This window comes from Poecilia reticulata, linkage group LG6 (genome assembly GCF_000633615.1).
Source record: "Poecilia reticulata strain Guanapo linkage group LG6, Guppy_female_1.0+MT, whole genome shotgun sequence".
Classification (NCBI taxonomy): domain Eukaryota; kingdom Metazoa; phylum Chordata; class Actinopteri; order Cyprinodontiformes; family Poeciliidae; genus Poecilia; species Poecilia reticulata.
The window spans coordinates 23,210,248-23,224,032 of NC_024336.1; the positions used below are offsets into that span (position 1 = coordinate 23,210,248).

The window sequence follows — 13,785 nt, forward strand, 5'->3', positions numbered from 1 at the left end:
TTAAGCTAATGATTCATACCACAAAAAACACCCAACATTTTACACATAGATTATCAACAAGCTGAAGAATTACAGTCCTTTAGAATATAGCTTTGAACAGTTAAAATGTCAGGGGCAGCACAGCAAATTACTAATTTCCTGTCTGTGTGTATGGCAGCAGGAAGTTAGGGATACATCCTCCCCTCTGGCTGCAGGGAAGGAAACAGTGTGAATGGACATGGGATGTCACTGACCTCTCTGAAGAGAGTCAAGGCTTGACCTTGAAGTCTAGCTGACTAAACAGAGGACTGAAATCACATTAGAGTTCAACGTGGATTCTGCTAAAGTTCTCCCTTAGTTCTATTTCATTTTCTTTGGAAAAACTCTTGAAATACTTGTCCCTAATTAACTGTTATTAGGGTACCTAAATTGATTCACATCATTTGTTTCGAGGAATTCCTTTCAATATAACTACTGATGTTAAAACAGATGAAACTATGACAATTATCTAGCTCTACCTGGATACCATTAATCCCCATCCCACAAAACTTAAAATGTTGCACACTTTGGATCATAAAGGTAAAAGCAACTTCCTGGATTTATGATCCCACAACATGGAATGAAACCATTTGGTTTTTATTATTCCATTTACTCTTAGCCGGACCACAAAGTGGTTCTGAGAGCTGTTTTATGTATTCAGCTGCCTTCCCCTCAACAAGCATGTGGAGCTGCTTAAATAAACCATCAACCAGAGCACAGCTGCAACAACAACCGATCGATCGGAGGCAGGTTACCGTCTGAACATTGCGCCGCCAGCACGCTGGCTTCAGCAGGTGGGGTGGGAGTTGTAATTTGCTGCTGAAGGGCTTTTGTGCTTGCCTGGCTGCAGAAAAACTGTAACTTGTGCCTCCCTTGATAGATAGCCACGAAGGCTGATAAAATGTGTGTGTTTGGAAGAGATTCACCGCTGTATAAACAATCTACTCCCTGCCTTCAACAACATCTGGGAACTCTCAAGTATTGAGGCAGAAACAAATAACCAGGGACTTGTTAGTTTTTGATTAGACTTTAAACAACTCATCATGGCTCATGGAGTTCCCCTCACTGCGATGCGTGGACGGTCACACAGGAATACACAGGAAGGGGAAAAAAACAGTAAAAACAAATGAACACAGACGACTCAACAGTATTTAGACACATTTCCTCGAGAAAAAAAAAAACAAAAAAACACTTTAAACTAGGCAATTAAATGAATCTTTTAAAAGTTGTCAGGAAGAGAAGCTTTTCAGTTTCAGAAAAGCAGGAGGAAAATTCCTAAAATCATGGCGATTTCTTAGCGCTGTTTATCTCAATGAATCTTCCTAATCTCATACTTCGAACACACGAGCACCCCCACAGACACATTATCTGGAGTGAAGTCTGGGTGAGCATTACTTGCGTCTGAACCTCTATTTTGACATACACTTAGAAAAGCAAAGCACATGAATTTCCCATGCAAAATGAAATGTCATAACATGTGATACCATGTCATAACATGTGAGGAAGCACATGTAGAATTTCCCATGTTTAAATTATGTTTCAGACTTTATAAAACATACGTGTTTTTTTTTTTTTTTTTCAAATGGGAAATGTCATTTTGGTAGATGTTGAGAAATTCTAATTAATACCACTGGGATTGCATGGAAAAACCCAAAATTGCACATGACGCACAAGTGAAACCAATACAATTAAATGCAAAAGAAATTACTCATGTCGTGAATTTCTAATGAAGCCACTCAAAGCACTTTAGATAAACAAATCTACTTCATGCTGTGGCATTCACACATGCTCACACATTTATCTACTGATCAAGAATGAATCTTACAACCTGAAGTTTATTAGATAACTACTCCTCTGCTAAGCCACMGACATTACTCATAAAACCACTGGGATTATGAGGACAGTCCTCTCTGTGACTATCAATGCACTGAAGACAAAAATGACCAAATATGACATTTTTCCAAATATGTGACCTAAATAAAATTCCTTTATGACAGTCTGATAAGAACTTTTTTTATGAGCCCCCGGTCATATTTATTATGTAGTCCTAAATAATACACATGGCTGGAWTAGGCATGAAGACTTCAGAATACACAATGGAAGCATGCAAGAAGCGACAGTGGGGAGAAAAAAACTTCCTGTTAGCAAGAAGAAACCTCCAGCACAACCTTGCTCAGAGTGAAYAGAACAGACTGGGAGTTTGAGAAGACAGAGCAGAATGCACAAAACAGTAATGGAAGAACTGATATAGGTGTACTTTCTAAATTAATAAAATAATTTGATTTGGACATTACTAAAAACTATTACTTTGTCTACATTTATGGGATTTTACAACAAAGAACAGATAAAAAATGTCAATGTTAGTTTTTACCGTAGAAATGTTTTTGCTAATGTGTTTTCCATGTGTAGTAACATMTAAGCACATGTTCCACATGTGAATATTCTATGGGTAACACTGTTTAAACACTTGAAAAAAATTCAYACTGGAAATGTTTATCTACATGTGTTTCACATGGAATTTCTCCACTCACTTTAATACATTTTATTCACATGTCACACATTTTGCTATAATAAGTTGTACTTGTGCTTTTTGCTGTAATCAAAAATGTGAATTTCTTATACTTTTCTGTAAGGGTGAGTTTATTCATTTGTTTTTTTTTTTTCATAGCATTGTGGTGCATTCGTCGTCACATGACTGTAAAAGGGTTTATTGGCTTAGAGCAAAAAGATGTGTGCAACTGACTCAATTATGGCCTGAGAAATTTTCTAATAAAGTCCATTAAGAATAACTGTCTCATAACAAAACCACTTATGGTGCTTCAATTGATTAAACATTGATTTTTAGTTTCATTTATAGTAAACACATTATATAGCGTTTGAGACTTTCACAACTCTTACTGGCAGTGTTGTACAACCTGTATACCCACAGTGACAAGACGCTGCAGTTTAACAGACACTTTTAAACAAGATAAATTAGCCTCATGCACTTTCCTGTGTTTTTACTGTGTATCTGCTGTGTGTCCACATGCTTCACTTTGTTTACACATTCTCTCTCTGTCAGGCCAACACACACACACACACACACACACACACACACCCGCACCCGCACACACACAGGACCACACTATCGTGTCGGTTTCAGATGAACTTTTGCACTACAGCATGGTGCAGGTTCTGCCCCCTGCAAATCCAGTCGCTAGACAATCTAAGCCAATTACAGTACGAGGGCAAATGGTTAACCTCCATAATATACATTTCCCAGCCTCCTTCACTGAGCTTGCTTGTCATCCTGGGAGCAGAGTTATGCACCAGAGCCCGGTGTCCCAGGCGACTCAGTTTGAATTGGCTCAATTCATTAAGCCAAGACCCGTGCACAGGCCCGGGTTCACACGGCGAAGACACTTGCACCAAACAGCTGCTGCACATTCCTGATGGGAGGGCCAGGCAGATGTCCAAGGAAAATCAAAGGGAGAGACAGGGGAAAGTTTACGAGGCGGCGTTTGCCAACCTCAATGAGCAGCTCTTCATCCCCTCCTCAAAGACAGGGTGCAGCTGGCGGAACTTGCAGTCCTGTCCTGTTTGGGGCTCCCCCGGTTCTGCCTCTCCCACTCAAAGCACCACAACAGCTCAACATGCTGACAGTATTAGCTGTCTCCCTGGTGCTCTTGAGTTGAAGAACAACAAGTACTCTGCTGTTTGTATGGAAGGCTTAGCTGAMGGGTGAAAGTAGCTGCTGAGTTTTATGCCTTCTGAAATTCTYTCACTGAAGCAGTTCATAGCTGAACATGAAACTGTAGAAWTTTTTTAGATGGGTTTAAACTTGACAAAAAGGGATTTAAATTCCTCCAGTCAATTATGATCTTAGAATATATGGAATCGTCACGCATGAGAAAGCATATTGAAAGAAAATTCATTGCTTGAAATTTTTGAAGTGTGGTTACTTAGAGAGTTTTAAAAAAGTAGTTGGCTTATACCAGTCCCTCAGGAACTTCAGTTCTGAAGAAGAAAAGATACAAACAAATGGGGAGCTATTGCTAATAGCCGGTCTACAATTTCACTACACATTTTTTCAGATGATATCTATGGATATTTACTCTTAGAAGTGTGTAATTTGGTGTATTTTTAATCATGTTTAGTACGAAACAAAAATGTAGTACTTAGCATTTTCAAGTAAATTCTATATCTGATTTTKCAAAGCACTATTTTAACAGATTTTTCTGGGTAATTTGTGTTATTACCTCTCCTTCTAGTTTTGTGTTTATCTTTGATGGTAATAAAGATTTAAGAATTAATCACTGATTTATTATTTTTTTTACTATTATACATGTATTCTGTATTTTACATAAATGGAAGGACATTTATTTTGAACTGAGTGAATCATTTTACGGAAGCATTTACATGAACGGCTCAGAGGCTGAACCTGAACTTACTGAACTGATAGCCAGAATTCAATTCAATTCAGTTCAGTTTATTTGTATAGTGCCAGTTCACAACAAATATCCACTTTACAAAAAATAATAAAATAAATAAAAATAATTTAAATTCAGTCACACATACGTTCGTATTGGTTCTGAGTCAGATTTAAGAACCGGCGCTGCTGTTGCTCTGCATTCGGATCTAAGCCTGTTTTCTTACCACCGACATCTAAACACCGTAATCCTCCCACCAAAGCTCATTTATTAACATTCAAACATGACCCTTTCATGGTTAAAAATGTCTCATATTGACCCTTTTTCTTTGTCCCACACACCAGCTTGTATCTGACTTCTGCCTCATCTGTGTCCCTCCTTTTGACATCGCCAACCCCGCGCGACTGCTCACAACACAGCATGATTCCAGTTGTAATCACTATTGGACACAATTTCAGGGACAATTTGAAAACTATTTATTATCCTTGGTCAATGGGGAAAACATACAGGGTGGACATTTTCCGGGTGTTCATTTGAAATCCATTGGCAGGTACATAACGTTGATATAGTCCTGAGACAGTTATCACATGAATAATCTTTGTATTTTAAATTAATACTTAGAATAAATGAAGACTTTGCATGTAACATAATTCAAATTTATTTATGCTTTGCTTTGAACACTTAGTATTTGACATGTTCATCGCTTAGATAATTATTGTTAAAGACAAATCCAGTCAGTTCAAACACACAACCAGCATTAATTGATATGACCAGCCTGGTTTCTAAATTGAATATGACGCCTCATTGAGTTCCCTGGAGGAGCAAAGAAACATGATAAAACTGCTGGTAAGCGATGCTACATCCATTCGGGGCCACTTCAGATTAGGTGGAAGGGACAAACTCTCCTCCAGGGAAAACTTCCTCAGCAGGCCTGCAGGTAACACAAACCTCTTAATCACACATGACCTGCCAGCTAAGAGAGAGTTAAGCAGCAGCATGGGGCCTCCTGTAGTCTTCCCTCCCCTCTYGACAACATCATTAGCAGTGGCACATGGCCTGCCTCCTTCCTCTGCAGTGTTTACAAACAGCATAGTTTCAGGTAAAACACTATTTTAAGTATTTAAAGTTAAAATAAATTGCACTTGCACAAGTGTGCATGGATTTCTCCTTCATCACAGTTTCAGTGGCGCGCCCACCCATGTTCGATTAAAAAAAAAAAAAAAGAAAAAAAAATCCAAACGGTGGCTGAAAGTTCACACGTCATCAGTCATTAGAACAACCCTGATGGTGTTATTGTTAGTGAAAAAAAAATCTAAGTGGAAAGTCTTGTATAAAGCTTCCACAAAACCTTAAAGGTTAGAAAAGAATTAGTTTCTTTTCTAACCTTTGTTTCTTTTAGCTGTAATCAATTTCATCAGTTCTGAACCAGAATTTAATAATTTTATGGAATCGCTGAAAGTGAATTAAACAAAAACAGACTTCTGGTGTGTGTTTTTTTTTTTTCTTCTTCTTTTGCCCCTTGAGAAACAAGAGCTCAAGTGTAAAACTTTACAGGCACTTTAGGTCAACCTCGGCAGTAAACTCCCGCAGAAGAGTTTTAATGACTTTATCAACATAAACTGCATAGTGGTCAAGCAGAGACATAATGTCTGCAAGAATGCATAACACGACCGCGTGAAGATTGCATCCAAATATTGATTCTTGTCTGGTTTACCACTTCTCTTTTACAGCTTGTGTATTTTAAAGTGCGCGACTCTGTTAGGAACGTCTGCAGAGGGCAAAGGCTACAGGAGGTCTTTAAGACCTGGGGGCAGCTGGACGCTGGGATGGAATGCAGAGGGAGGCTTGTAAATTAGAGACCTAATGAAAACTCTCTGGTGTCCAACTGAAGCAATCATCTGGTTTGAATCAACCGGTTATTCCGCTAATTTCCCGGCCACTCTCCCCAAGACCTCGATGCCTAATTTAGAGGAAAAGTGCATGTTCCATTTTACACACCTGCAGTTTGAACTCGGGACTGTGATCCCGTCGGCAAACCTTTACCTTCACTTATTTTTAAAAGCTGTAAAAACAATAAACCGACAGCAGCTACGCCACACAACATAATGACCCCTGGAACAGCTCAGTCATTTGTAAAATAAATAAATGAATGCAATTAATATGGCAAATAATTTATAGTTTTATGCATTTTTTTCCCCGTTTTGCTTAAACTCGCAAGAGGGCAAATMGAAATGCAATGATTTTGAGCCTATAGACAATAATGACATTTTGTAAAATGTTTAATTAATTACATTTGGATTTTGTATTTTTTTTTGTCAACATCATATTAAAACTAAATGACTGGGCATAGGAACTGCAAAATTGCAATAAAGCATATATAGACAGGTCCTAAAACTTTAATCAAATATTACTTTAGTGAAAGACTGCCAGTTCTTTCTGCYGTGCACAAGTCTCATAACTCACTGAAATGCACTACAAACTCTATGGCCTCCTATAGCGATTTTATTTGATAGATCAACTGAAATTGGTGCATCATTGTGAAAGGAACATAAGAAATTGTTTTTAATTTTTATTTTACATTTAAAAATCTGAAAAGGGGCTGCAACCCCCTTAGTTAATACTTTGTAAAGTAAGCTGCTGTTGCTGCTACAGCTGAAGGTCTTATGGTTTTTGCCTCTATCATCTTCGTACACCTACAGACTAAAATGGTTTCCCATTTTTATTTGCAAAACAGCACCAGCTGAGTCAGACTGGATCGAAGTAATCTGTGAATATGACTTTTGAAGTCTGGGCTCAAAAGACKGAGGTTCAGGACTGGTGATAACTGGACCATCCTAACACACCGAAGAAACAGCATAACATCTAAATCAAAATGTTTCACAGTACAGATGGGTGTTTTCAAGTTAACTTGCATTTATTTTTGTCAGTAGGCATTCRATGAACAGTAATTTGACAGGAAAGAGGGTGAAGACAGAAGGAAAATACATTTGGCTATTGACCCAAGACCTGGAACCGAATCCAGGATAACCACAGCCTCTGCACATGGTGGGCTTGTTCCACCAACTGAGCTACCCAGCACTCTGTGTGCAACCTTAGTTTTCTCCRTGAAGTGGTATTAAATAAGTTGGCAAAAAATTAAAAAGAAGAAAGWCGAATGTGTTCTCGTCTGAAAGTAATACCTTTTAACACATTCTTTTCCCAACATGACTGGTGACGAACTGTAAAGCAAATTTCTTATGGCTTTCTTCATGTGTGGCTAACATTTGTGTCACTAACAGATTYTCCCTCCTGAAATGTTTGCAGTTTCTCCCTAGCTACTATGAATCTCTTCATTGCTTCTCTGACTGTCCTGCAAGGGTTTTCAGTGCGGCTAGTCACACTGAAACGTCTTAGAAAACTTGCAGTTCTCCTGTTCACTTTTAAKTTTTTAATGATGGACTAAATATTGAGATAGCGATATTGTTTTGTTACTATAAATTGTTATTTTTACATCAATTTGAAAACTAAGCATAATTATCCTCCAACTTAACTATGTTGTGCTACTTTGTGTCGGTCTATAACATGAAACCCAAATAAAACCTCTTTTGCTTATAGTTGAGGGTGAGAAGAGAGTGTGAATATTTTTTCTAGGCACTGAAAAACAAAAAAAAAATTACATTTTCAAAGATTAGATGGGAGAAAATAAAGAATAAGTTGCTTGCAGAAGTTCACAAACCCCCTTAAAGAGTTGGTCAGTACCTTCCTAGGAGTTATTCAACCTTTCACCCACTGGGCCCCCTGAATGTGACCTTTAGCCAGATGCCATTTACTTAAAATCTCCCTGCCAGTTTCCACCTCTGGAATCTGCAACACATTACAGAGGAGAGCAGAACAAAGGCAGCAGATTAGAGACCAAGTTGGTTATTAGTTTTCTGATACAGTTTTAAGAGGGTCAAACACACCTATAGGGAAGGGAAGTTGTTTAAAAGCGTAGAAGTGAGGCTTTACGAGGCTGCTTTTACTTTCCAAAGGTAGAAAGGTATGCCTTAACTTAGCTGTCTTGTGTTAAACTTACTGTAAACACACATACAGGAAAAACAATTACAGTGATGTGAAACATACATATATGATTAGTTCTAAATTTGCAGATTTCAGCTGGATGTGATTAACAGGAAATTTAATTACACAYCCCTACTCTTTTCTCTTTGTTTYATTTCAGTTGAATACATATTTTCATTTGCTTTAAATGTTTCTTGCATCTCGTTTCTCTGCCCTTGAATCTCATATTATCTCTATTAGAAAGTGTGTTTTTTAACCAGAGAGCTGGTGGTGAGAGGAGGTGCTGATGTATTGAGCAAAGTTGCTTGTCTTTGCTGAAAGCTTTTTGTTTCCTGGGGCTCTGTATTCATCACAAAGCCTTTGGTGGGAAGAGACATAAAGACAGGCGCTGACCCCAGTGTGAGCCCTTTGACCCCAGTGAACCCAAGGGGACAGATTTTCAGCAACTGTGCAATCACTATTAGCTGACCACAAGGTCCGTGGTGGAAAATGGCTGGAGCCAGATGAAATGAATGGATAGACTTGGTGGGAAAATCTGGTAATTTATAGAAGTTGAGAGTCTATTTCAAAAGAGGTGACAGTGGATCAGCTGACACTTGGGGTCAGAGGTGATATTTAGGCATGATTTCCTGCCTGTGTTACTGTAACATCTGTGTGTTAAGAGACGTCTGAGACCAAAGTATTCTGACCCCCAGGGGCATAATCCTGACCAAAAAAAAGGAAAAGCTGCACAGCTAAGATTGCTGATGTCGCTGACCAAGTTTGACATTAAGCCCTTGTGAAAATATGTCTCCGTCTTAAACTGTTGTGGGCCATTTAGAAATTAAAATGGCTAATGTAGCACTAAATTAAAGAAAACAATCTTGAGCTGACAAACGTCACTTTCAAATATTCTTCTAAGGTTTTGTAGCAAATCGGATCTGGATTTGCCTCTCCTATGAGACCAGCAGTAATAAAGTGGATCATTTTGGCTCTTGCACTGCCATCTACAAGTGTCCAAGTAAAGAAATGGGAGTACCCAGCCCTCAGGCTACCCATTAAGTAAATTGGCCTCTTTAGACCTATAGTTGTGTCACTGTCCGTGACGAGCTGCCACCTATTTGACCCAGGGAACAGAGTCCAGTGCTGACCAGCAGCTGTTCGGAGGGCTTGTCTTTCCAAGCCTGGGAAGTGGTTCCTAATTAGCCTCCCACACCCATAAATGTGTCCAGTAGGTCATTCACTCCACACTCATTGATCGTGCTGATGTGTTCTGTACTGGAGCTCCTTCATAAAAACAAATGTGGGAGACAGCAGCAGTCTGCATGTGTCACTAAGGCTCTCCAAGCTAAATTTGTCATAGGGGGAACTAAACAAGCAAACCATAAACAGAAAAACAAATACTGCTGTTTTTGTACGTGGAGGTGAAGACAGAAGCACATTTCTCCTTTTTTTTTTTTTTTTTTTGGTAACCTGTGTTTGAAGTCATCTCTAATGTCCTTTTACAGACGTCGAACATAGGTCAATACTGCGGCAGAAAAAATCCTGTGATGATAAATGAATGGAGCTGTCCTTAGGCCCAAGCACAATATCATCTCTGGCGTGTCAGACACAGGGTTCTCCTTTATCGAAGTCACAGGAAACAAGCCGTGATGGCCTGTCCCTCTCCTACAATCAGTCCCCCAGATATTTTTTTCTCTCTCTCTCTCTCTCTCTCTCTCCTTCTTTCCTCCCCTCAGTGAGCTGTTTTTCTTTCATTTAGCTGGCTTCCACCAAATAAAAATGCAAGCCAATTTTCCAGCGCATTAACCCGCGAGATCTTTAATACACAAGAGTTTTGGTGCAAAGGGGACTGCAAGGCCTCATGGAAAGATGGATGGGCCTGCCGACTAAGAGTGGGCAGTTTTCCCACTGCCCTGGTCTCGGCCTGGGACAAAAGCCTCATTGAGTGTGATGCTCGACATCAGCATCATAAACTAGTCTATGCTACAAAGACTTTGACACTTTAAAGTACCAGCTACTGCCACTTTCTTTTCTCTCCTCATTAAGGCATTGCTCAGGCTAATCACGTCACTGGCTGTGGTTTTCTTTTATTTTCTACAGATGCCAATACTAAGAAATAAAATGTTGCTTAAAGTGAGATGGTTTGGGAAAGATTTCCTCACATAATTCTTTTTCACCCTATTGTTAAATTGTTAAAACAAATGACTAATTAAGCCAATTGAAGAGTTTCAAATACTGCATGTTTTTGATGTGTTTGCTGCCGCTCCCCCCCCCCCCCMCTMAATTAAATGAATCAACATTTGACAGCTGAGCGTTGTCTGCTTTTCCAACAATTTTATCCCTGTTGCAACTTTTTTTCTTTTCTTACTTTTTGTCACAATTGGTTTTCACCTTTTAAATTTCACATGGAGGTTATCCACACCCTCTTTCTTGTTGTTGAATCATGATTTCTGACAAAAGCTGAAATAAGTGAGACTTAAACTGCTTTACTATACGGTCTAGATCTTTTTGAGACCTTCTGGATGTGTTATTGATGCACATTTACAGACCTTTTGGTAGGCCAGTCCCTGCTGCTAAAGTTTGCCATGTTTCTCTTTATGATGGATGTGATTGTAGGTAATTAGCATCCCAATCCCTTAACATGACATTGCAAACCTTCCTAGACTGCTTTATGTCAAATTTTTTTTTTTCATATGCTCTTGAACCTTTTTAAATCGGGACTTAACGATTTTCTGCTTTTTGACGAGTTTTTGGCCTTCTTCATATTTCCATTTAGGAGATTTCCTGTTTCTGTAGGTCCAGCTTTATTCAAAGTTGGATGTGGCTAATAAAAGTAAGATAAAAGGTCAGTCAGAGTAAATCTGATTGAATGATAGTTTTAGTTAACAAAGGGGAACATTGTATTTTCATACTACTTTGTGTTAGATACCTTTTTGCCTTTGTTAATTTTTTTTWAATAAAAACAACTTTTTGTATTTACTGTGGTAAATCATTGACAGTTACTAAAATTAATTTGATAAAAGAAAACATTTTTAAAAATCTGTTAAGGGGCAAATACTTTGAAGAGTCAGAGTAAAGAGGGTTGATTATCAATGCACAACATATTTTTCAGTTATTTTCTTTGTGAAAATTTTAAAGTTGTGTATTGCTTTCATTCCAATTCCTACTTATCCTGAATTAAACATATTAAAGTTTGAGATTCAATAATACTTTTCCTTTCAAAATCTTTTCTCACACCAATAACGATTTGCGCTTCTGATTCATCAAATGGTAAAAAAAATAAAATAAAATTCTTCCTCTGTTTTTCAGAGCAGCTTTTTAAAGAATGGTGATTAAACTAGCAACAGCAACACGAGGATCATAAAGTCATGCTATCAATAAAACAAGAAAATATGAGTGTGCAAATGTCAACAGCAAGCCTGATCCTCAAATACAATGTCAGCTCAAAGCCAGTTTCAGATTATCAGTGTGATGAGAAAAAGAGGCCAGGGTGCACTTTAACAAATTAAACACTGCAAGCCGTGCAACTATGCTGGAAGAGAGCTGCTGATGGATTCGGTCATTTTTAAACCGAAAGTGTCGCGGTGCTGCTGGCTGTGGGGAAAAAGCACTGAAAACACATGATAACATGAAATATAGAAACGAGCAACATTTACATCTCCATGCAAGAATTGTGTAAGGAAACAATAACCCATGGAACAATGTGAAGGCATCATATCTAGATAGATTTGGATGAAAATGGAGTCGGCAAGAATTATAAATTACTTTTTTCATGTTCCCCATTTCCTAATTTTGCAGTCATGATAACCAACATTTTAGTCTTCTGCTTTTTCAAATTTATTTCCTTAGTGAGGTTGTTAAAGAGGTTATGCTAACATCAGTAGCAGCGCACCTGTCGCTCATGTTAATTTGGATGTATACAGAGGGAACGCTGGGGAAAATTGATCTGATCAGGCGCCTGAAGAGGTTTAACAAGTTTTTTGCTTTCAACTTAACTGCTGTTCATTTATGAAGCAAAAAAACATTAATGAACTTTGGTTGCCTATTTATTAAGGTAAGTTCAATGAATCCTCCTCATGTACGTGGGGGAAAAAAAGAAAACCTTATTGCGTGGAGCAATACATGTGCCTTTCTTAATTTAATGACACTGCAACAGCCTGAAGGAGCTTAAACACTGAATAACAACCACGGTGACATATTTAGAAATTTTCTGGTGTTTTATCTGACATCATGCATGTTGCAAGTTTCCCACACATAATTTAGCCAGGGAAACCAGCCCTTCTGCAGTCTTCTCCTTTGAAGGACTGCAGCATTATTCTGTTAATAGTTATCTGTGCTCAAGTCCTTGACCTCCTCAAATTGTAAACACGTTTTTTACACCACCCTCAGCACTCTTTGACCAGGCGAGTTTTGTCGACAGTGGGGCCCCGAGATAAGCAAGCAGGGGCTGAACCTGTTCCGGTCTACACTGCCCTCTGCAGCACCTCTGCTCCAGACTCAAGTCAAATTTCTCCCAGCGCTGCCAGATCGCATGGGTTAATCTCTGCTGACCCCGACTCCTCAAAAGCACAAGCACGGCTCTTTTGGACTCAGTCCCAGGGTGCGAATGCAACGCAGTGTCATGGAAGCGGACCCCACACGCAACCCCCGTGTTCACTGGCACCAGCTTGCAGACTTCAGAATGTTGAAGATAAGGTACAAGAATGTCAGGAAGTCTGACACCAATGAGCGGTATGGTAAACAAACAGTTGCAGACGTCTGCCCGCATCCCCTGCCTCTTAACGACCTCCAATTCCACCCTTTTAAATGTCAAGCTGTGAGATATGGGTTCTTAAGCTAAACAAATCTCGCTGTAGTTGTAGCACTGACGAAACTGAAGCTGAGTCACTTCAGTTTTAATCTACATTAGAGTGCCACTAATCACGGCAGATTTTATTCCTAATCAGAGTGGGACGAATCAATACATATTCATTTATTTAAAAGAATGAAAATTCATATCATGGGCTTCATAAACAGATTTCTAAATGCTGCATTTGAAAAGTAGTGTTGTCTACGAAGGGCAGGTATTGATCCCACGTTGCAAAGGTATGGTAAGTCCATGCCTCAAACACATTTTCTTTATGTGCTGAATGCCTAGTCAAACAGTCCCACTGCAGAGCCCTGCCAGGTTAGCTAAGTACATATCAGACAATATTGTGTGTGACACGTCCACAGAGGTTATATGCAGCCCTGAGAGAGCACCGGCAATTATATATGCATGCAAGGTAAAGTGAACAGAGCTGAAGTCCTATTTAGAGACTCTGATATTGTTCCTGGGTACTTTGATCCCTCTGGTGTG

At 39.0% G+C, this 13,785-nt stretch overlaps 1 long non-coding RNA gene across 1 annotated transcript in view; it reads right to left on the reverse strand.

Moving 5' to 3' along the window:
• Positions 1-7,410: 7,410 nt before the first annotated feature.
• LOC103466644 (uncharacterized) overlaps positions 7,411-13,785 on the reverse strand; it is a 104,725-nt gene continuing 98,350 nt past the window's right edge. The window contains exon 3 of the long non-coding RNA XR_533966.1: positions 7,411-8,270. This is a non-coding gene — a long non-coding RNA (uncharacterized LOC103466644). The remainder of the gene's footprint in view (positions 8,271-13,785) is intronic.